Here is a 24,408-nt window from a genome sequence, read left to right on the forward strand (position 1 = left end):
GGACTGGTTATTACTAACACCATGTTCCAACATAAAAATGTGCACAAATTCACAAGGAGAGAAGAGGCTAGGAATAAGAAAAGTCTCATTGACTATGTTATTGTTGATAGTGATGTTTTCTCCCTGGTGCAGGACACCAGAGTGTACAGAGGATTTGAAATTGGAAGTGATCACTATTTAGTCTTGAGCAGGATAAAATTGAATTTCATATGGAAAAGAATAACATGTAAGAAAGTTTTAAAGCGAATTAAAGTTGAGCAGCTCTCAGATGTGAACTGAAGATTAAAATACACAAAGATTATTGAAGAAAAAATGAAAGAGTTTGAGAACAGGAATCAAACCTTGGAAATTCAGTGGCAAACTCTGAAGAAAACATTGATTGATTCTGCCAGAGAGGCATGTGGTAAGGTTATCTGTAAGGATGAAAAAATCAGAACTCCCTGGTGGACACAGGAAGTTAAAGAGGCAGTGAAGGAAAAGAAGAAAGCATACCAAAAGTTCCTGTCAAATAAGTCAGTTTGTGCTCTTAGAGAATACAGAGACAAATGCAAGATTGCTAAACACTGTGTAAAACTAGCTAAACAAAAGTCATGGGAGGACTTTGGCCAGAATATAGAAAATAAATATCAAGAAGGTAGCAAAATATTCTGGAGGTTGTTGAAGAAGCTTAGGAATGGAGGAAAGAGTGCTGTAAAAGGAGTTAGAGATGATAAAGGTGACATGAAAACCGGAGAAAAAGATATCATTGAAGTATGGAGTAATTACTTTGAAAAACTGCTAAATGAAACAAGCAGTGATGACAGCACAGTGGTAAAAAACACTGACCAGGCATGCAGTCAGAAATACATATCCATACTAGAAGTAGAAAAAGCCATCAAAGGCTTGAAATGTGGAAAGGCAGCAGGAGTAGATGATATTCGACCATTAAACACTCAGTAGGGAAATACCTCTGTAATTCTCACATGCAGTTTTATTTCCCTTTTTATGTATGGTGGTATAAGAGTCTTACAGTGGCTGCACTGCATATTTCAGAAAGCCTGGACAGAGGGACGAATTCCCGATGACTGGAGTAGAGCTCTCATAGTACCCATATATAAAAAGGGAAATAAAACTGAATGTGAGAATTACAGAGGTATTTCCCTACTGAGTGTTCCTGGCAAGATCTATGCAAGTATACTTGAGAAACGGTTGAGAAGAATTGTGGAAGAAAAGCTGGGTGAAGAACAAGCTGGATTCAGGCCAAATAGGGGCTGTCTGGATCAGATCTTCACTTTATGACAAATAGTCGAGAAAGCATGGGAATATAACAAAGATCTGTATTTAAGTTTTGTCGATTTGGAAAAGGCATATGACAAGGTGCCAAGAGAGAAGCTATTCAATACGTTACAGTTATATGGTGTCAATGGGGCATTATATCAAGCAATACTTAGTCTTTATTTGAGTTGCAAGTCAGCAGTTAGAATTGAAGGAAGTACAGGAAGATGGTTTAATGTTAAAATTGGTGCGAGACAAGGATGTACATTATCCTCTCTGTTATTCATTATCTATATGGATCATTTTATGAAGGAAAGTGGTATTAAACATGATATCAGAATTGGAGATGTTAATGTCAGCTCTTTGCTTTATGCGGATGATGTTATACTTCTAAATAAATCCGCTACAAGTCTGCAAAATTTTCTGACTAAATTGAATAGCTGTTGTAATAGATATGGTATGAAGGTCAGCAATAAAAAGACAAAGACAATGAAAATAGGCAGAATCATTGAAAATGTCAACTGTGTTGTGAATGGAGAACCTGTGGAGCAAGTAAAACATTTCAGCTACTTAGGCACGAATTTTAGTGAAGATGGTAAATTAAATATAGAAACAGACAACAGAAATAGCAAATTTGGTATGGTAGGAAGTCAATTGAATAAATTCATATGGAATAAGAGAGAAATTAGTCGGAACACTAAATTAGCTGTGTACAAGACAGTGTTCAAACCAGTTTTAATTTATGGATCTGAGAACTGGGTCAGAAGTAAAACACTGAACCAAAGACTAGAGACAGCAGATATGAGAGTCCTGAGAAAGATTATAGGCGTGAAGATGGCATCAATGGCAATATCGTATTAAAAACAAGGATATTAGGAAAGAACTTGACATTGTCAGCATCCAGGAATGCGTTAGCAGAGCTAATCTCAGGTGGTATGGTCACTTAAACAGAATGGGCGAAGAAAGATTAGCAAAACAAGTGTTCTCTGCCAGGTTGGCAGGAAAACGACCAAGAGGAAGACCAAGATATAGGTGGATTGATACGGTACAAAGTGACTTAGAGAATAGAAATATAAGATCTGATAATGTTGGAGTCTTGTCAAGTAACAGACTGATTTCGAGGAAAATTATAGATAGGAAATTAATAATGATATAATTTTTTCATGTAGTACTATCATATCCTGTATACCCCTTGAGTACATGGCAGGAATTTGATGATGATGATGATGATGATGATGATCCATCCATCCTTAAGAAAGCGAAGAAAACCCTACCTCTGTAGGATACCGACTGAGCTACGGAGACTTACGAAAGTTCAGGGTCAGAGAATAATGAACTGCCAATGGACTAAAAACAAAAGTTAACAACACTCTCAGGAACCTTTAAGCACCCACAGCGCAAGTCCTCCCGAAGAAAGACCTAAGTTCGATTCTAGTCACTAACTAGAGGAATATTTTCTAAGCCTTTTCACTGGTTCCCAAGCTAGTCAATCTCTGCCAAGGGAGCACGGAGTTTCTTCTTCACTTTCTTTACGGGTCAAACCTCGAATGTTTCGATCCGTAAACTCAAGAAAATCGACCGTAGAACCACACCTTTCACACGATGACATATTTTGTTATTGTGTGAAACTTGCTAGCACTTGTTAGCCGTCATTTCTCTTCATCTATCTGTTATTGGCTGTCAGTGGAGAATAAATTTTCCTCCTCAGTTTACAAAAGTTAGAAAGGATTTAAACACTTGTCCCTATAAAGGAATAAAAGACGTTAGAAGATTTTATTAAATATTCCTCCATACCCTGTTCGTTTACCAGTGCTTCTGTCACATACCTAGATGAGCAATGCTCTGTATATTAAAGGTTTTAGCTATTTTCTAAACTTTGAAAATGGAAAACGACATGATGAATTTACTGCATTAAAAGTTGTGCTTCTATATTGCATCAAAATCACGAGAGCTTGTGTCATGAGTTGTAGGACAGATGCCACGAGGTTTTGCAATTCCAATGATTGAAAAAGCTGTTGATTGTGTTCAGGAGTAAGACTTCAGCATTCAACCTTTACATCCATTTGAAGAAATGACACGTTCTTGATAAATCTACACGCAACCAATCATAAACCTGTCACAAATTTAAGTAGCAATTTCATAGATAATCCTCCAGTTCGCAAACAGTAGTTAAACCAAATATATGCTGCTAAAGGCCTTGGATTTAGAGATTACCATATAAATCAACATTTCAGAGAGGAAAAACTTCGCCAAACGGCTATAAGTCAGATTAAATTATCTTCTCAAAAGCCCATATAGAAGTTACTGGGATGGCCATGAGAAACAATGCTCGTTTATACTGAGAATAGATTGGAAATGGTTGGCCAATGCTAGACACAGACCAAGCGTAAAACAGAATGGTAAAGAACAACCGAAATGGTTAGCTGGTTATATAACTGGGCGATACAACCTCTGAATACTCTTCAGGCACAAACTGTTTTGATGTCGTGTAGCAGCGAATGACCATTGAGGATATCCTATCTGATAAGAACATGATGTCCCAGAAAACAGGAGGGAAAAGATAATGGAGACAACAGTATGGATCTGTCATACTTCGTGGTGACTGGGAAAGGTGATGGAAATGGAATGATTTTAACCGGTAAGGTTTCCTGTCACTTGACACATCTTACCAATCCCTTGAGAGTCAAAACAATTGCTGAATGGTACAGACAGATAATGTATGTCCTTAAATTCGATCACAGTCCCACTGAGCATTTTTGATATGGGATGGAGCAGAATGTTCGTGAGAGAGACCTACCATTAGCAAATCTGATGGATCTGCAAGAATTATTTGTACTCGTTGAAGAAGGGTATCTGCGGAGGATTTCTGCAACGCTGCCGATTAGATCTCCCACGTACCAAGGCTGTCATGAAGATTCTAATCCAACACGCTAATGAGTTAAGTACCTGTAATTGTATGAACTTACTACAGATGAGTTAACTTGAATGGTTCACTAATTGTGTAACTACGAGAGTTAGAACTGTTGCTGTGCAACATAACCATACTGCTCGTGCTATATGCAAAGCCACACACTCAGCCTTCAACTGTAGGATAATTTACCTGAACCACTTTCATAATTTCAATACGCATTTCATGTCTCTTATTACGTTTTGGAACTACTTAGGATTATAATGGATTATGGTGATAATAAGACTCAACTGGAAACTTGGGTTGGTTGAGTTGACTTTTTTGTAATGACGATGGATGCAATTGAGCTTATAGGATTAGTAGATTATTTCTTAATTGAGAGTGTCTGGAGGTTTAATTTGTCTGTTTTGTGGGATAAACAAATTAACTTTTCTGGAGGATAAACCATGCTACTTGGTTGTGAGAGAGACAAACTCCACTTCAATTGAAAGTGATCAGAAACATTCTTTGCGCCATAGAAAGGATTGGAACTCAGACAGATCTTTACATTAAAAGATGACATAGGTAAGTTTTAATTTTACCTATTGTAAGGCTAATCAGAAAGCAGTAAAATTTATTTGATTGTTGTTGGTATATGCACGATATCTGAATCAGTTATGATTTTTCATTTAATCATTCAATTTTGGATATTATCATTCTAAACTTCTAAACTCGATTGCATAACTTACAGCATTTCTTCCCATGAAAACGCCTGGCCATAATATTCTCTCTTCAGCCTCGCTTTTAACATCCTAGAGATAATCCACCCATCAGGCACATAGTCTTTCTGACTACAGTTTTCAGATAGTATCGACTCATTGCTGTGTTTACCCACTACCTCTATCTGCATCATAATCTGCTTGCACACTGTACATTTCGAAACCTCTGTAATCAGCTTATAATGTTCATATACAATTAAGATCGCAAATATAGACGAGATAAGTATTATCAGCATTCTATTGAAGTAACAATATAGTCGGTAACCTTATAGAAACATGGGGCAATATTGTAAGTTAGTTATTAGCTTCATGTTTACCAGCTGATCGTCATACGAGTAGCGATTACGAAGCATATTTACACCAATCAAAAGCGCTTCGATTTATCAGCCTACAATGTTTTAAAATGCATGCTTGTGTAATTTATCTTTATCTACCTGAAATCTTGTTATATCGTTAATTAACGGCTAAACTGTTTTATTACTTCTGCATTTTGTTAGGACCAGTTAATCCCGTAACCTCTTTTACCCATCAATAATAACCCTTTAAATCTTTTAATGGATTTTGATTTTGTCACATGATTTCGGAATCAATTTTGATAAAGTTTCAGATGTATGACTTTTATGCATTAACAAAAATAAACAACCTTAGTTTCATCCAGAATAAATAAGTACATTAATTAATTAATCACCTTAAGCTATTTCATAATGAAACTTATGAAATGAAAGGATTATTAAATGAAAGGTCAGTAAGAGCATTCTTCACCTCCCATCATCTCCGAGGATGAGCGCCTATGGCATTGATCTGCTTGGTAAAAGGTGAAGTTACGAATAAATACCAATTAGTATTTATTTGCACGAGGGTGGTCTGGAAAGTTCTCGGCCTAACAATGAAAAAATGAATTTATAATTAAAACATTATTTTTCTTTTTTCAACATAATCTCCCTTAAGACTAATACATTTATTCCAGCGATGCTCCAGCGCCATTATCCAGTCCCTGTAGTGGTTCTCAGTAAGATCTGCAAAATACCCCTCTACAGCTGCAATCGCCTCTTGATTCGAAGAAAAACACTGACCAGGGAGGAAGAGTTTTAGTTTTGGGAAAAGACAGAAGTTAGAGGGAGCCACATCTGGGGAATAGGGTGGATGTTTCAACAATTCATAGTGCAGATCCCTTAATTTTCCCATTGCCAAAACACTTTTGAGGGCAGGTGAATTGTCCTGATGAAAGATGATTTTTGCTTCTGCAAACCGCGTCTTTTCTCATGATTTTGTTTCGTCTAGTCTGGTTAAAAGATTAGAATAATATTCTCCGGTTATTATTTTACCCTTTTCAAGATAATTAATGAACAAAATGCCTTTAGTATTCCACAACACCGATGGCATAACCTTTTCTGCTGATGGAACCGACTTTGTCTTCTTTGGCGCTGAACAACCGACTTCTGTCCACTGTTTAGACTGCTGTTTGGATTCTGGTGTGTAATGATGAATCCACGTCTCATCCGTAGTAATAAATCGACGCAAAAAATCATTTTTATTCTTGTTAAAACGCTGCAAGCACTGTTCAGAGATTTTTATGCGAGTGCGTTTTTGATCTGCTGTGAGCAAGCGCGGCATTCATCTTGCGCAAAGCTTTTTTATATGCAATTCTTCATGCAAAATATATCCTACACATTCTTTTGAAATGCCTATAGTCTCAGCAATTTCAGTCACTTTGACTCGCCGGTCATCCAGTACCATATCGTGCACTTGATCAATGATTTCTGGTGTTATTACACTTTTTAGACGTCCTTCACGTGGATCACCTTCAAGGCTGGTACGGCCACGTTTAAACTCGGCAGCGCATTTCTTAATTGTAGAAAACGAAGGAGAGAGAAGAGTGCCCATAAACTTCTATGAACTTCAAATGAATTTCGTTTGGCGTTAAACGTTCTTTTACAAAAAATTTTATAACTGCACGATACTCAGTTTTTTCCATTTCAAGGGATGCAGACAACACTTTTGCTTTAGCCAGCTGTATAAAACAAACTACTTGATAGAATGACTTGCAATTTCACATGGATGCTTGTAATAGATGTATCGACTTAGAAACAAATATCGTGTCGATAGTGTTGCCATCTATAGTCGAGGCCGAGAACGTTTCACACCACCCCTCGTATGTATTCCTGTGTATTATACAGTCAATTTCAGTGTGTTTGATTAATCATAAACTTGTTTTTTTCTGGAGAAATAACATTACTTAATGTACCTTTGGAAAGGGCTGAAAAAATAAGCTTAGAATAGTTTTTCTAAGTAAACGGTTTACGACACGTAGAACACAGGAATGCATTATTCGTTACGTAAACAAATTACACTGACTAGATTCACCACCTTAAATAGAACCCGTGGCCTCCTCAGGGTCAGACACATCAAATCAAATATAAGGATCACGAAGTGGAATAAACGCTGAAAAACGTTACAATACAAATAAGTACATTTATGCTATACGTGTAAACATAAAAACACGTGACTTGCATTAGCTGTCTGCAGGTAGCCATGACAAGTATTGTTGCTGATGAATAAAAACTAAGGAGTGACACTTGGTGTCAGTTTTTAGTTTTTATTCAGAGATCTGACCGAATGGATGACTGCAACATAGTCCTTTAAAAATCTTGAAAAAAGTTGTATTAAAAGTTTTTATTAGTTGGAATAACCAAAGCAGATGTGATTTATAGGCTAAACCACTTTTGTATAATAGAAATGTTTACTACTTTCAGTTTCTTAGTGATGAAAACATCATGCAAAGGGAGTTTTCGATCTTTTTAAAGCCATAATATAAATTTGATAGTAAGTTTGTAAGAGTTAAGAGAATTGCAGAAATTGTTGTGGGATTAGGAGGCCATGTTTCCAAATGATAAAGATGTCATTCACATATTTCCACCATACTAAGCGTTTAGACTTGTTGCTGGTTAGGAAAGTCTTCTCAAAATTCTCCATGAAAGGGCCAGCTGAAGGAAGGAGAGAGAGAGGGGGGAGATACCCACGCGAATCCAAATTTTTGTTTGTAAAACAAAAATGAGGACAGCACGCGAGGGCATCGGAATCTTACATTCAAAATTTCTCCGATTTCTGCCCAGTTTAAATATATCACCTACCGACTTTCTTGCAAGTCTTAGGGTTGTATTTCTTTTTAGCAATGTTGATGATGTGTTTGATCTCCTTACGGACCTCTTTCCAACGTGTCACTGACTTATTTAAATGTTGTCGTCAGTCCATTTTTTACATTTGAACAACACGTTTTACAAACAAAAATTTGGACTTGCCATAGGCAGTCCTCTCTCTCTCCTCCTTTAGCTGACCTTTTTATGGAGAATTTTGAAAACTTTCAGTTTAAAACAATCAGCATGATGAAAATATGTGGATGATATCTTTATAATTTGGGAAACGCGTTTGCCACGCGATTTTATGTTTACTGTATAGCATGAATGTACTTATCTCTATTGTAACAGTTTTTCAGCTTTGAATCAAGTTCTTGATCTTTTTATTTATATTTGTTTTGATGTGTCTAACCTTGAAGAAGCCAACAGTCCAATTTTAGATGCTGAAATTGGTCGATGTAATTTGTTTACATAACGTCTGATAAATTACTGTATTCTATAAGACAAGGCTATTGTTAAGTGTTCATTTTCTGGCATTGAATGTAAATCAACATGCTCTGTTGTTTTCAAAATATTCAAAATCTTAAAAATCATCCCTCTATTGGCTTGTTTAACTACCACTAATTGGAGAAGATATGTTCTGTCAAAGATGAATATTTTTAAAAATATTTTTTATATTTTTAATTATACGATACTCTATTATTGAAAATATACTTTAAACTATTCAAAACGTCGTTTTATGTATCCTACTATTCGATTACAAATAACTGAATTGTCACATAGATCAATTGTTCTTATCATAGGCACATGCGCAAAGACCTTTATGGTATTAGGCAGTACACGATAAGGGGTGAGAAAGCGCTATTGACTCTTTTACCCGTCAGCTGCGAGTGTTCCTATTGCGACGACGGCTTGTCTACCAGCTAAGAATGCTAATGTCCAAATGATGCTTGTTTCTGACTGGACTCGTTACAGTGATGATATTGATTTGATTAAGCGGAAGTAATGACGCTGTGTTAACGTACAGTTTCCTGCTAATTTCCTCTTTCTCGTCAGCCAATAAACTCAAGAAAATAAACATGCTTTTCTCTCGAAGATGGCATAATGTTTGCACAAGGCAGAGTGAAATAATTTGGTGAAATGTATATGCAAACAGAGAGAATTTATTAGTTCTTAGAAATAAAAAGAATAGTTATTGTTATGTATTAAAATGACCAAACCAGTAGCTCATTTCGTAGAAAAGGTTGTCAGAAAAAGACATTTTCATGGAAATACCTAATGATATTGAACCTGAGAATCCATGTATGCATGCATATCTGCATTTGTGTGCGCATGAGTTAGCGTGCACGCGGAAGTGCATGAGTTGATTTTATTCGTAGTTTTTAATTCAGTAAGCTAATATGCAAACGTATTGTTCTCATTAACAAAGTCGATTGATCTTTTCTGGTTTAAAAATCAGAGCAATTTTTAATATGTTTTCGTATTGTTCCATGCATGTTTGGCGAATTTTAATTTCATTTTCTCTTTGAATTTCCTCGTTACCCACGAAAATTTTGTAAATGTATAGGCCATCAGTAGCTATTTTAACACCAAAAGCCTAAACCTAAGAAAAACGATAATTGTATGAACGAAATCCCCTGCGTATATTACTTCCTTGTAAAGCTTCAATGTACTCCGGGAAAGACTTCATACAGTATTAATTCCCCAGTGAAACATTATCTAGTAAATAAAATAGGTTTCCCAATGCTAATAAAGTAGAGAAGGCTATTATTAATAACCCTTTGGTATATCTTCCCTTTTTATCGTTTAAACTGAATTCTCCTTATTATAGGGTGAATGAATGCGAAATATTTAGACTGAAAATGAACTGAAATTATTAGAATGTGTGTGTGTGTGTGTGTGTGTGTGTGTGTGTGTGTGTGTGTGTGTGTGTGTGTGTGTGTGTGTGTGTGTGTGTGTGTGTGTGTGTGTGTGTGTGTGTGTGTGTGTGTGTGTGTGTGTGTGTGTGTGTGTGTGTGTGTGTGTGTGTGTGTGTGTGTGTGTTATTATATTTATATTTTAATATAATAATAAAAATATTATTATATTAAAATATAAATATAAATATTTACTTAGACATAAGAAAAATGTTAAACCGTTAGCATGAATAAATAACAACAAGTAAATAATTCTTAGTCTTCGGTTAAAAAAATCCGAAAAATAAACGACAAACTATAACTCGATATAGTTTCTCGTTTATTACTAAGGTTTTATTACTCGTTACTCGTTCACAACTAAGATTTCTGCAAGAGTTTACGTCAATTAGTATACATCTCAATCATCCTCAATCACTGTCAAGAATTTCGACAAGTTGACTAAAAAAACACACGTAATAACTACAGTAATAAGTTTAATAAGTAAATATTTCATCTTAAGTATCTTAGAATATCGTCAGTACAGTTAATTAAAAAAATACTAGACTCAAAGATACTTAGGATGAAATATTTACTTATTAACTTACTTTTTGTATAATTTACAATTTACAATTTTGTATAATTTACAATTTAGAATTTATTATACAATTTACTTATTGTATAATACAGTCTTATTCTTTCGACAAGTTGTTTGTTGCTTTGAGGTTGGCAACACTTGTGTTCCGTTGCCGGCGACAATGCAAAGACCCTCGATGGAGATTTTCAACCCAAGATGAGTTAACCCGTTTCATGCGGATGATACAGTGTTTCATTTTCCAGAATCCAGGATTTTTGTACCCCACAAAAGAATAAACTTCCTAGAGAAGAAATGCATCTAACCGATATAAGATATTTGTCCTTGAGGATGTAGTAGAGATCAAAACTAGAACACATGACTTCCTCAGGAGGTGGGAAAGTCATCTGAATTCATTTAACCAACAAAGGAAGAGATAATTAGACAAACATCGAACAAAGATAACACCTGGAAGTTATCTGTACATACATAACGCGTAACTATAACCGGCATAAGTGGCCAAGTGGTTAGCCTACCCGCTCTTCCACCAACAGGCTATTGGTTCAAATCCCGCATGGATGTTTGGATATTTTAAGATGATAGATGAATTGCATCGCTCAGAGCGAGATATTTCCAAACAATGTAAAAATAAATAAAAACAATAAAAATGATTAAAAAATAATCTTTAGTTCCATATTGGTGGGATATATATTAAAGATTTGAGCACTAACAGGAATATTTATTATTGGAAAGAAGACAGAAGTACTTTTTAGCTATATGATAGTGAAATCTTTATATTTATTGTGATGTTCATAATACATCTTTAGGAAAATATCAAAAGAATACTTGACATCAATATTAAATAAACGAAGTTGTTCAAAAGGTACTCTTCGAAACGGCCTCATAAAACATACATTGCCATATTCCTACGAATATCATCCACAGATATTTTTCAGAAGTCTGATATGCTATATACATCCAAAATGTGTCTGCTTTGATATTACAGCTGAAGAAATCGTTAGTATCACTCCAAATATTTTCAATTTGCTTTTGTTCACAAACTCCAGAATCTTAAAACTCTTAAGAGAACTGGGCGATGGACTGAGTCCTTGACTCTTTATCCCGTCATCTAAATGAAGAAAATCTGTGTGGATGGGGTTTTATTGAGCTAAAAGCTCTAGTCATGGCTGGGTAACGGCAACAGCCGAGCCTCAGTTAAAGCTTCATTGGCTACAGCATTATCATCCGTTACCCTGGAAGTCCTCTCTTTTGTTTTCCAAGACTCTTATATTATTAACATACATTATTATGATCGATGTCGTTTATTTATATATTAATAAAATTCTTAAAATTGTAAAACTAAAATTATTTAAAATTAAAATTAGCGATTAATTTAAATTTCCACGTGATTCATACAAATGCACTCTTTATCTTCATATTTTGATTAATTTTTTTTTTCACCAGTTAAAGGTTTTAATTTTTTTGTTTGAAGCAAATATTTATAAAATATATGACTGAGGTGACCTCTATCGGTATATCATTCATATAAATTTCACTAAGTAGACAAGTTTCAAAACTATTTGTAGAAAAATGCGCATATATTTATATAAAAACACTTAGGTAAATAGATTTAAAAATAACCTTCTATATATAACTTTATCAGCCTCCTATCTTCTATATATATATTAACAATTACATACAAAAAAGTTAGTTTATTATGCACATCAGATTTTGTTATTTCTAGTGGCGCTACTATGTTTAGCGGATAAGTATACAACGAAGTTATATTCACGTAGCTAACATGCTTTTCTCTACGGGATGAGCGACTGGTAGATGAAGGAACAGTACGTTCAGGTCAGCTAGAAATAACAAACATTATTCTTAGTTTGTTAAATAACCAAGTGTCTGCACTGAGATATGCGATCGTGCATGCGTAGGGTGCTCTGGTGAATTTTACTGACGACTTTCAGCTAGACTGTTTAGATTTTTACGAGTAACCTTCAAATCTTCGAGTTATTTCGATTGATAATTTTCGCAATGTTTTCAAGTAACTGAAATTTATGTTTTGTCAAAAAAAAGAAGAAAACATGTTCATATTTTATATAAGCTTCAGATAAACCAGAACCATAACTATTTAAACTATAAAGCCCTTCTCCTAATAATATCACGTATACATTTTTATCAAGATCATTCGCCATGAGTTTCTAACTTGGATAAATCAAAAATATGTCACTGTTAGGATACGTGAATCCAATGGCCAATCAAAAAATGCCAAAGTTTTACAATGCACTTTACAATGAACACACATCGTTTCAGTTTTTTTTTATTGTTTATATATTTTTTATTTGTTTCATTGAACATTATTTAATCATTTATGTGGATTACATAATTTTAGTTATTGTTGCATCACAAGTATACAAATACTCTGAAAATCATCCCGTATCACAAAAAATACTCACTTTTATTATATTAATCATAATCTAACGTAATAATAAAATTAAAAATTAAAAAAAAAAAGAAAAGATCTTTTTTCAATTGACTTACTTTAAAGATATAAAAAGGTCCATCTTGCACATTGCATACGTCACCAAATATTGGAGCTCCTTCATTCTTTTGTTTTGCGTTTTTCTCCTTGTCGATAAATGGAATAATAACGTGGGAGTCTCTCTCCCTGACTGTCAAAGATATTCCCTTTCCTTTAATATCTTCGTGCTCATCTTTAATACGTCTGTTTGGACAAGAAACTCTTTGAGACCTGGTCCATCTCCTCCTTGAAAAAGTAGTTATAACACGAGCTAAATTGGCCACATTCTCCATATCACGCAATCGAATAAAGTAATCCCTTGTACCCCCTTGTTACAACCTACCTCCCACTTACGGGAGTCACATTCACCGCTTAGTTATCATAATTTTCTCCCGATAACTTTTTAACCCCCCTTTTGCGGTGCTCCTTACTGAGAATGACTTTTTTTGCGATAGGTGTAGCGTTTTACTAAATAGCGCGTGCGTCACAACAATCCACGTCAAGCGTTCGTTTTCCGTTGGGTGTTGCGTGAGCGAGCAACCGGGTGATGAGAATGGGGGGGGGGGGGGCAGAAGAGAAAGAGAGGTCAGAGAGAATTGTGCTTATTTTCTGTAAAGGCCAAACAACACGTAGAAACAACATTGTACACATAGGTGGGAGTGGAGCGATTGTCGGTGCAAAAAATAAAATAAATATTCCTGTCTGTCTGTCTGTCTGTCTGTCTGTCTTCTTACTCCCAAACGCGAGGGAGAGAAGGAGCTATAAAACGCCAAGTCATTATAAGAAGGGAGAGTAATAATCAGATGGACCACATCATTATGGTTTATGGTTGTTCATCGTGTTTAGACCTGTGATACCAAACAAACATAACTGTAATTTCCACAGTCTCGAGGTCTACATGGTTCGGATCGCATGACGGAAAATGTGTTCAATATGTTTGCTATCGCTTACGATAACAGACCAACCATTATCATCGGAGACTAATAGATAACACCTGGACGTTATCCGCACATAATATTGTCTGACTAAGCATATTGAAACTACATCCGGGAAATAAAATTCAGCAACCATTTATTTTTTTTTTAAATATATAATTTAATTACATAAAATAACCGATGATGTAATGCACCACCATTTTTTTCCAGATTCTGAAGATCTTTAAGTATCGAGTCCCACTGCAAAATAAATGTCTGGACCTAAACACTTAAAAAAGAAACACACCTAAACACATTCCAAAAAGAAACACACGTGGCCTTTATTGATTATGAAAAAGCCTTTGACAAAATTAGTAGACAAAAATTGTTTAAAATATTAACCGATTTAAACATACCAAACCAACTTTTACAATCCATTCAAGAAATATACACAGGAAATAAAATAGCAGTTAAATCAGAACACACCTTAGAATGGAAAGCTATATCAAGAGGAGTACGACAAGGATGTACTCTCTCACCTCTGCTTTTCAATATACCGAGTGATTATAAAATAAAGTCACGTGTTCAGAGCCTCTAGCGAGTAATGTATTGGACGAAACACACCAATATTCGGTAGACGTGCACAGTGGAACATGGGGATTCACTTTAACGGAAAAATATAGTACCAAACGTCGCCAACAGGGGAAATTTTGGCCCTGCCAAATTAATTTTAGTAGGTGTGACTAATGAATGACTAAATGGCAAATGAGAGACAGCACACATCAATTTCATGACGTTTATTGTTAATTACAAATGAGGTTCAATATGACCACCATTCTGATGTTCCCGGAACTGCATACGGTGCATCACATTTTGCACAGTGGCTCGCAACATATCGGGATTGATTTGTCTCACGTGTAACGTTATTCGATCTTTCAAAGTTGGAACATCGGGTACATGTCCTTGATACACAATGCTTTAAAGAAATCCCCACAGCCAAAAGTCACAAGGCTTTTGGTCAAAAGATCAGGCGATCTCGGTGACCATGGCGTGGGAAATGCACGACTAATGATTCTTCTGTCAGAGAAATGTTGTCGCAAAACACGCTGTACCTGAAGTCCGATGTGTGTTGGTGCACCATCCTGCATGAAGATGGTCGAACCGAGACATCCTCTTTGCTGCAGTTGTGGAACCACAAAGTTCTGTAGCATATTGGCATACCCGTTAGCATTGACGGTACAGGTCACCGGTCCATTTTGGCGATTTTTCCTCGTAAAAGTATGAACCGATGATAAAAGATGCCGTAAATCCGCACCACACTGTGACTTTGGGCGAGTGGATAGGCATCTGTAGACACACGTGTGGATTAGTTGAAGCCCAAATGCGACAGTTGCGTGTGTTAATATCGCCGTTCAAATAAAAGTGCGCTTCGTCACTCCATAAAATCTGCCACGGCCATGCATCATCCACTTCCATGCCCGCTAATAATCTCAAAGATAAGTCTATTCGTGTGGTCGCATCACCAGGGCGCAATTCTTGAACATGACTGATTTTAAAGGGGTAGAACTTCAACATCTGATGTAGGATTTTCCACACCGTTGTGTATGCGATATCCGTTTGCCGGGATATTGCTCGTGCACTGCTGGTACCCTGCACATTCGTCATCTCCTGTTCCACAATAGCAGTTGCAACTTGTTCAACTTGTTGGTGATTGATTGGTTTGCATCCCCTGCCTACCTACACTGCTAGAGTTCCAGTAGTTTCAAATCGCCGAATTAGTTTTCTTACGTTTGTTACGCTAATCGGATTTTCGTAAATTTTTCATACGGCGAAAATCACGAAGACAAGCACTGGCATTATTGTTCCGCTGATAATAGAGTTTGACTAACAAAGCACGCTCACATAAGGTAAGAGGCATCGAAAAGCAGTTCGTCTACGAATGATAAGAAATCTCACAGGCTTTCCTTTTATTGCATGATCTCTCACAATAAACGCGATAATGCAAATTAAAGCATTTTACTCGGTAAACAGCACCAAAATTTCCCCTGTTGGCGATTTTTGGCACTTTTTTTTCGTTAAATCGAATCCCCATGTTCCACTGTGTACGTCTACCGAATATTGGCGTGTTTCGACCAACATTACTCGCTAGGGGGCTCTGAACACTTGATGTTATTTTATAATCACCCGGTATATATAAATGAAATATTAACAACCTGGAAACAGCATAACCCATTTGGTATACAAATGACCCCGCAAATGAAGATAGATAAACTGCTATTTGCAGATGATCAAATAGTATTAGCTACATCAGAAGATGATTTACAAGATCATTAAAATCATTAAATGATATCTCAAAGCAATATAATATGACAATATCTAAAAAACAGAAAAAAAAACAGAAGAAACAGTAAAAGGCAGTATAAACAAAAATGGGCTAGAACATTTAAATAGAATGGACAACAGCAGACTACTAAAAATATTATACAGATACAAAATAAGTGGAAAAAGAAGAATCGGAAGACCAAGAAAGAGATGGCATGACACCGGAACAGGCCACTTGGCCTAAATTCCATGTTAGGAAGAAGAAGAAGAAGAAGAAGAAGAAGAAGAAGAAGAAGAAGAAGAAGAAGAAGAAGAAGATATATATATATAATCTTTAAAAATTTATATACATAGATAAATATATTTTGAAAGTCAATCGTAGCATTACAATTATGTTAGTTTACAGTTTTCTTATGAAAACAGCACAGCGTGTGATTTTGTATATTTTCAGTGGATATGCTGCCTTAGAAATTAGCAATTTTATGTTCATTGGTTAGGAGTGTTAACAAAAGAGCTGAGTAGAGTAAAGTTGTTTAGTATTTATCTCTTCTATCTAGAAAACGTATCAAAATTCTGTACATAAGCAGAAAGTATGTTTTACCCTACCGGTAATATGTGTATGTATTCGAAATAAATTTCAGTTATCTTAGAAGAATGCAATATTGTATTACGTTAAAATTATATCCTAAAATATTGTGTTTTGTAGTTTTATTTTATTTTATGGGGTTTGTTCGTTAGTTAATTTGTTGATGGTTTTCTGGTTAAAAAACATGTAACTTTCTCTCTCTCTCTCTCTCTCTCTCTGAGATCGGCCAATTATCTTCAGTCAAAGAAAATTTAGAAATGTCTCACGTGTTTTAGTTCAGACTGAAATGTAGGTAAAAATTCTGCATCTCCTTATGGAGTTAATCTGGTGGTTCTTGATCTAAACGCATAGCTCTGGAAATATTCTCCTAACACAGATTATATTTCTTGTTTTCATTCCAGCTATATCCGCGTGCTGTAATCAAATCCTTCTCTTTTGTTTCCGAACTTTAAGCTAGATAATTTTGACTTACGGCGGAGGTAATTGTGGGATCAGTGTATTATCTGAAATTGCATGTTCTCCGGTCGATTTGCTTGTTTTGCGGGATGAAAATCCACCTGAATTTGCTTAAATGAAAGCTCATTCACCTGCATATGCGACCAACTAACTCATGTTTTCAGTTAGATAACGTTTATTCGAGTCTTAGATTAGCATTCGAAGATCTTTCCATCCAAAGAGCATCATCAGTACTTATTGAGTTAGGAAAGTCCTCTGACTTTTGTATCTTCTAGTTAATTTCACTCAGTTTCTGTGATATCTTCATTTCAATGGAGACTCATATTTTCATCCATTTTGTGTTGAACTTTTTCTCATTTTCGTGGCTGAAATAATTTTTTCGTAAGTTATTACTGATGACCTCTAAATGCCAATTTGTGCTCATCCGATTCGAGACATTCATAAAAAAGATTGCAACGTACATATTGTTCTTTACTCGTCTAGATAAATCTGAATTTGGGAAATTCTCTCCATTCCCTAAAGTACTATTTTGGACAATGATAATTTAGTATAGAAAAATACTTAAATATTTTTCTTCATTCGGATATCAAACTGCTGTTTTAGCTGATGTTCTTGTGAAGCTCTCACACTATTATTATTTACAGTTTTGTATTCTCTGATCATTCCTTTATTGAAGATTAGAGATGGAATGTTTTACAAGTTGGTGATTAGCAAATACTTCTTTTACAAGTCTTCTTCATACTTGGGTTGAGGATCTAAAACCAACATCTTCAAATTCAAATTCAAATTCAAATCTAAAACCAACAGGTTTTAGATTTGAATCCCACTGTAAACAGCGATGTTTGTGGAATTTCCGGGATGGCAGATGAATTTTATCACCTGCTGTGAGGCTTCTCCGTTTTTTGAAGGCCTCAAGTGGATTGAATGTTCCGTCTATAGAGAAGGATGTTCTCAGGATTATGTAATAAATAAATAAATTTGAAAGAAATAATATATTAATAAAAAAATAACCTTAACCCATCTACAGTACGAATTTTGTTTCTAAATAACATTTCCTTAATGTTATTCGGGTTCAATAAAAAATGATAATCTTTTTTTATTCCAGTATCAGAACTAGTTAGACGTCGGTTCTAGAATAATTAATAAAAAAACTATTTTTTTTCGCATCGTGTTTTTTCAATTGTTGTTTTTGGAACAGAATACAAATTAGCAAAACTCTTGCATCTGGTTTTTCGATCATTCAGGTTGTTTCAGTAATTCCACATCTAAAACCTTGCATTCCTTAGAAATCTGACAGTTTTTGTCACATCAATGTTTTCCGTATACGTTTTGATATAAGATTTATTTCTTCCAGTATTTTATTCTGAAAATCGAACGTGCAACCGAAATAAAACTTTCAGATACTCTTCACGTGTGTTCGCAAAGGTAAAGAAATTGGTTGTTTATTTGTGAACATGACAGATATTATTGTTCTAATCCCACTGGATCACGATGACCTGTTTAATATTATATGTCATTTCCTGTAAAATCAAAAATAATAAATATTGTTTCTCTATAAATCAAAATTTACAAATACAGTGTAACAATTCACACTTGGCAGTATCCGGTTAAAATAATAAGAATAAAAATTAATCGAGTATACTTTTCAAACGTGTATATATAAAGAAGGCACAGGAATGCGTATACTTTAAAACGATGATGTTTAACGACCACCCTTATCCTGATAAGCACGTAGGTACTCTGGTTCTTTTTCTCGTTATATGGCCTCAATGTTATGAAAAGACAACAGGCTCCATTAATTAAATACGACTTCCATTTTATTAAAGTCTGTATTTTTCTTAATAAAAATATCAGAAAGATTTATCACTATAGAGATACTGTTCCTCGGTGAAACGAATCTTTATAGCTACCACACAGAAAACAATAGCTTCCATATACTAGTAGAAAACATGTGGGGAGTTAACTTTCTTAAACACTCTTTGGTTTTTAATTAATTTCGAACGTGATCCATGTTAAAAACATAAATACAGGACTCTAGTTTGTGACAGTTTAATGTACTAGTTCATAAAATGAAATTTATGAATAACAGCGCACATTATATAAGCAAAGGTTGTTAATTAAGTTAGATAACTGTCATTGTTTCATGCGACTGGCGTGCTTTTTCCTCAAATCTTTAGAAACAGTTAGTTTCTAAATTTTCTAATTAGATGGTTAAAATTCTAATTTTTCGCTAATGAATATGTATTTAATAAAATACATTTTAAAATTCAAATCGGTTTTGCTGATTAGCACACGAATATATCTGCGAGTTCATTAGGACTGAACAAATTAATTCAAAGAATTCAAAACGAAAAGGAAAATAATAGTTCAAACGAAAAAAGAAATAATTCAAAGCGAAAAGGGAAAAATAGTTCAAACAAAAAAAAAAATTCAAACTAGAAAAAAATAATTCACACAAAAAAAAATTTTAAAATTAAAACGAAAAAAAAATCAAATGTTGGACAAACGTGATAAAATAATTTAAATGATTCAAACGAGAATAAAAAGGCAGTTGTTTGCCCATCTGTTCATCAGTGCTGGCTACCAGTGGACATTGAACTGCTCAATCTCCAAAAGCTAGATAAGATTTAAAGGCCAGCCTACTCCCTATAATGGGATAAAAGGTGTTAGCTGATTTTTTTTCCTATTGCATCCCTCATAGAAAAACATTCGTAAATAAACAGACTGCCTCTTTTATGTAATACTTGGTACCCTAGTCATACTGCGATTTCTGGAGTTCATAGATTGTCATTTTTTTGATTTTCATCTTTTCATATATAAGAACAGTAATTTCACTTACTTATAGAGAAAAAAAAGCATCAAAATTATTACTTTAGGATTCATTATTAAAATTAATTTGTAAATTAATAATAATAATAATAATAATAATTTATAAGGTATGGTCATAAAAAATTATTACCAATGCAAAATGTTTAATATAATTATTGTTAAATAAAAAGTTTTATTGTCAAGTAAAAAAGTTATTTACTGTTTTTAAACTATAAGTAATTTAAAATAAAATTCACATATATTATTTATTAACATTATTTTCTAAATTAATATTTGATGCTTATAGAACAAACATTTATTTTAATTTTTTTTTAACGAATTTGTTGAATTTATCCATTTTCATCTTAAAAAACTTGCGATAAATAATAAATATATTAAACTTCCGACACTGAGATTTATCCAGATTTATTTAAGTTGACAGAAATCAGTTTCATAAAATGAAAATGTGGTTAAAATTGTTATATATGACGTTAAAAAATTTTTAACATAATACTTTCATTGAAATGTCGGTAGATGGCGCCAGGAATTATATCCGTAAATTATATATAAAAATGTGCATGGTAGGATTTAATAAGATAATAATGTATTAATCTAAATCCAAGCAATATTGAAACAAATTTTAAGAATATAATACAATTTTATGTAACATTTCACTTACTTTCTCCTTAAGCTGTGTTTTTTTTATAATAAATAATTGGATTAAACCCAAAATATTTTGCAGTGGAATTTTATTTGATCGATAATTTCAAAATAAAATATTACATGGGACAGAGCGAAGCTGAAACTCGCGTATAGGAAATAGTGCTATGGACATTGTTTTTCTTTTTATTTAAAATTTGTACAATGGTTGTGCTTTGGCTTTTTTAAAGTTATATCACCAAGTTTTTATTAATACAGTCATGAAAAAGACAGACTTCAATGATCTACACTACATACACTCTTCATGACATTAAGGAAAAAATATCTACTTTGATTGGTTCATATGAAAATGCAGTGAAAATAATATACATATGAACATAATTAACTAAAAGATAATTTGTTGGTAGGATCACACACGTTATTTATTATTTTGTAAAAAAAAAAAAAAATTGACATAATACTTTCGTTAAATGTCGGTAGATGGCGCCAAACGAATCCGTTAAAAGAAGCAAATCTTTTGAATTTTAGCTACATAGATTGATAAAGTTCCTACCAACAAATTGTTAAAAGTATTATCATTTTGTTGCAAAATAAATCAGCAGATCTCAACTAAAGTCCGTGAACAATGGATACATGTTGGACTATTTTATTGAGCATAGTAATTTGCAAATATTACTATGTACAATCTATGTTTCTTACACTTCTTTTGGTATAACATATTAGCTTCATAATTATAGTGAGCACATTTATAATTTGAGATAATTAAAAGGAAATCGAAATGTTTAACAAGCATTCATAGTCCGTAAATATAAAACACGTCTCTGCTACAGCAATGATATGTTGGGTACCTTCTCGTTTTCTACCATCATACTACCAAAGCTCACAATATATTCTTTGATACAATATATGGGGTAAAAAAATATAAAATACAATAAATACATTAAAAATATATATACACCATTTACACAGAATTCTTTAAAATTTCTACAACGGTTTCTATGAAATACGTTACACGTTAGTGTGTAAGTTTACATTCTTCTCCGATAGATGTCGCCTCTATTATATTTAAGCCAATTAAAAATATATAAAAAAGTTGGTCCAACAAATAGCTGATGTTGCGCAGTTTTGTTACGCAACAATTAAATCTCGTGTAGTGTTGACATTTGAAATTAGTAAATTTGATAGGAGTACTTGGTCAATATTTGTGCTTTCAATGCATCAACAATGAAAACAGAGATATACAATTTTGAAATCGGGACATTGTTTTTGAAACATCGTGTATATTTTTATTTATTTTTGATATGGTTGCTATATTTTAATGTACTTTTTTCAGACAGAATAAATTCCCATCTGTACATATGTATTAGGCGACAGATGAAACGAATTTTACCACTGAGCTCATAAAATTTTCGCACATAGACTGCGCTTGTTGGAACTCTTTATAGTCTTATGATAACCATTCTGCATCTGGTTCTCTAGAAAATCTCGAGTGCTAGATGTTAAAAATCGCATGCTGAATGCAACTATTAATAAAGATGCAGTGTACGTTTAGAATGAAAACACGCAAACAAAGGTTAGTTCTTTTTTTTAATATCTAAATTGCATATCTAATTTTTAATATTAGTTACCAATATCTAAGAATTTATTTATTACTTAGGTATTTTACTGGGTTTTTTTTATGTACTTTTCCATCCAAGGTGCTGGTGGGTGAGATTTTAGGAGAGACCCCTTTCGTTTCTTGGACCATTTTAAAATAAAACTGAGCAAAACGTTTCTATCTTGTTCGTCATAGTAAAGATGGTAAAATTTCAACTCTTTAAAATTCTATTCAATTTTAATATCATCTTTTTATGCCACTGCACTAAAAGCAAAAGGACAAGAATGGGTGATATTTATATACGACTGTGGATAAACAATAATAACCCATAATGTGAAAGGAAACTCACAACGCTCCATACATTGAGGCTTTTAATTTCCTAAAGTTTATATGCTTTCGTGATGTCATATCCGGTGTGGCATCCAGCCTATATTATTTTTAATATTTGAAATACCATTTAAATGGTGTTAAAATAAATAAATAGGAACACGAGTAAACCGGTTTACAGAAACCTAAAAAGTAAGTACACAAGATGAAAAAAGTAAGTAAACAATGGCATGAAAAAGTAAAAAATTAAACAAACAATGGAATGAAAAATAAACAAGGACGTGAAATGTAAACAGGTTTATGACGTACGTAAAATAAATAAGTAAACAAACAAAGTAAAAAAGAGGGAAAAAAGTAAACAAGGATACAAAGCAGTAACTAGTAAGTAAACTTGAAGTAAACATGCGAAAAGAGTAAAAAGTTAAGTCTCGGAGGACGTAAAATAAACAAACGAGTAAAGAGTAAACAACTTCTCTAAAAAAGTAAAAATCAAGTTAACAAGGACATACAAAGTAAAGCAATAATTAGCTCATTTCTTTACTTTTTACTAAATAACTTAGCAACAAATAAGCAGTTAAGTGAACAAACAATACAAGTTAATAGTTAAATAAGTCAACAATAAATCAAAAAAAAATTAGATATCTGAGATTTAAGATTTACAGATGAGAAATTTCTCTAAAGATCTCGATGCAATTCCAAATTCACGTGTTTCTTCCATATCGCAATGACCCCACCGTAAATAATAACTTTTCCGTTCGCTAAATGTTGCTTGTTAAGAACTGCCGATAATCATAACACAAAATACGCAGTTATTTTCAACAAACATTAAAAAAGTTATTATAACGAAGGCGAAACGTTCTGAGCCATTTTACAAGTAGAAGGTATTAATATTTTTCTGAATTACAACAAGTAAGAATGCTCTTTAAAAATGTTTCATATTTAAAGATGAACACCTTATAGTTAATGAGCTCAATTCATCGCTGGATTAACGACATAAAAAATTTAGATTTAGTCATTTGAATATTACAAGTAAGCACACTTGAAAAAACCTCCCTGATATGCTATAATTGTAAGGATAAAAAGGCCATAGTATTGCTGTAACAACATTGAAAATACGGTGCATATTACATTTGAAGTATGTTATACTTAAATATATATTTATGTATTTTTTTATTTATAGATACAATATATTACAATACAATGCACATCCAAAGAGCAACAATTGGAGGAAATATTTTGACTGCAGCCAACATCCAGTGTTAGCGTGATGCTGTCTTCACGTTAGCAACAATGAAAGAATGACATGCGCAGTGATATTTAAAATATTTTAGGTGATATAAGGCTGCACAGCAACCACAATAAACGTTCCACACTTTGTTTGAAGTTTCTGTTATTTTCTATGTGTATTAAATTTTTAACGGTTTTTTTTCTAAGTCAGGAATGTTTTTACCATATCACTGTGGAACATGTTAAGTATTTAAATAAGAATTTCATACTATACCTTCAAGCTTTATAAAATATCAGTAAATATATACAAGCATATCACTCTCTCGTTGTTGAACGTTGGGATGATGTGTCAACGAATCATCCATTTGTATACGGGAGACACTTTTTATTGATAGTTTGAATGTGCTCAGTCCTAGATAAAAAACAAACTCGACGTTTTCTTCTTTTGTAACTAGGATGACAAGATG

The 24,408-nt window shown here is 33.7% G+C and overlaps 1 protein-coding gene across 1 annotated transcript in view; it reads right to left on the minus strand.

Moving 5' to 3' along the window:
* Positions 1 to 13,307, minus strand: part of TrpA1 (Transient receptor potential cation channel A1) — a 65,400-nt gene extending 52,093 nt beyond the window's left edge. Inside the window, exon 1 of the mRNA XM_090410716.1 lies at positions 13,065 to 13,307. The gene's annotated coding sequence lies outside the window, so the exon portion shown is untranslated. The remainder of the gene's footprint in view (positions 1 to 13,064) is intronic.
* Positions 13,308 to 24,408: the final 11,101 nt, after the last annotated feature.

Source organism: Typopeltis vanoorti, chromosome 20 (assembly GCF_054136105.1).
Source record: "Typopeltis vanoorti isolate ZY-2024b chromosome 20, IOZ_Tvanoo_1.0, whole genome shotgun sequence".
Classification (NCBI taxonomy): domain Eukaryota; kingdom Metazoa; phylum Arthropoda; class Arachnida; order Uropygi; family Thelyphonidae; genus Typopeltis; species Typopeltis vanoorti.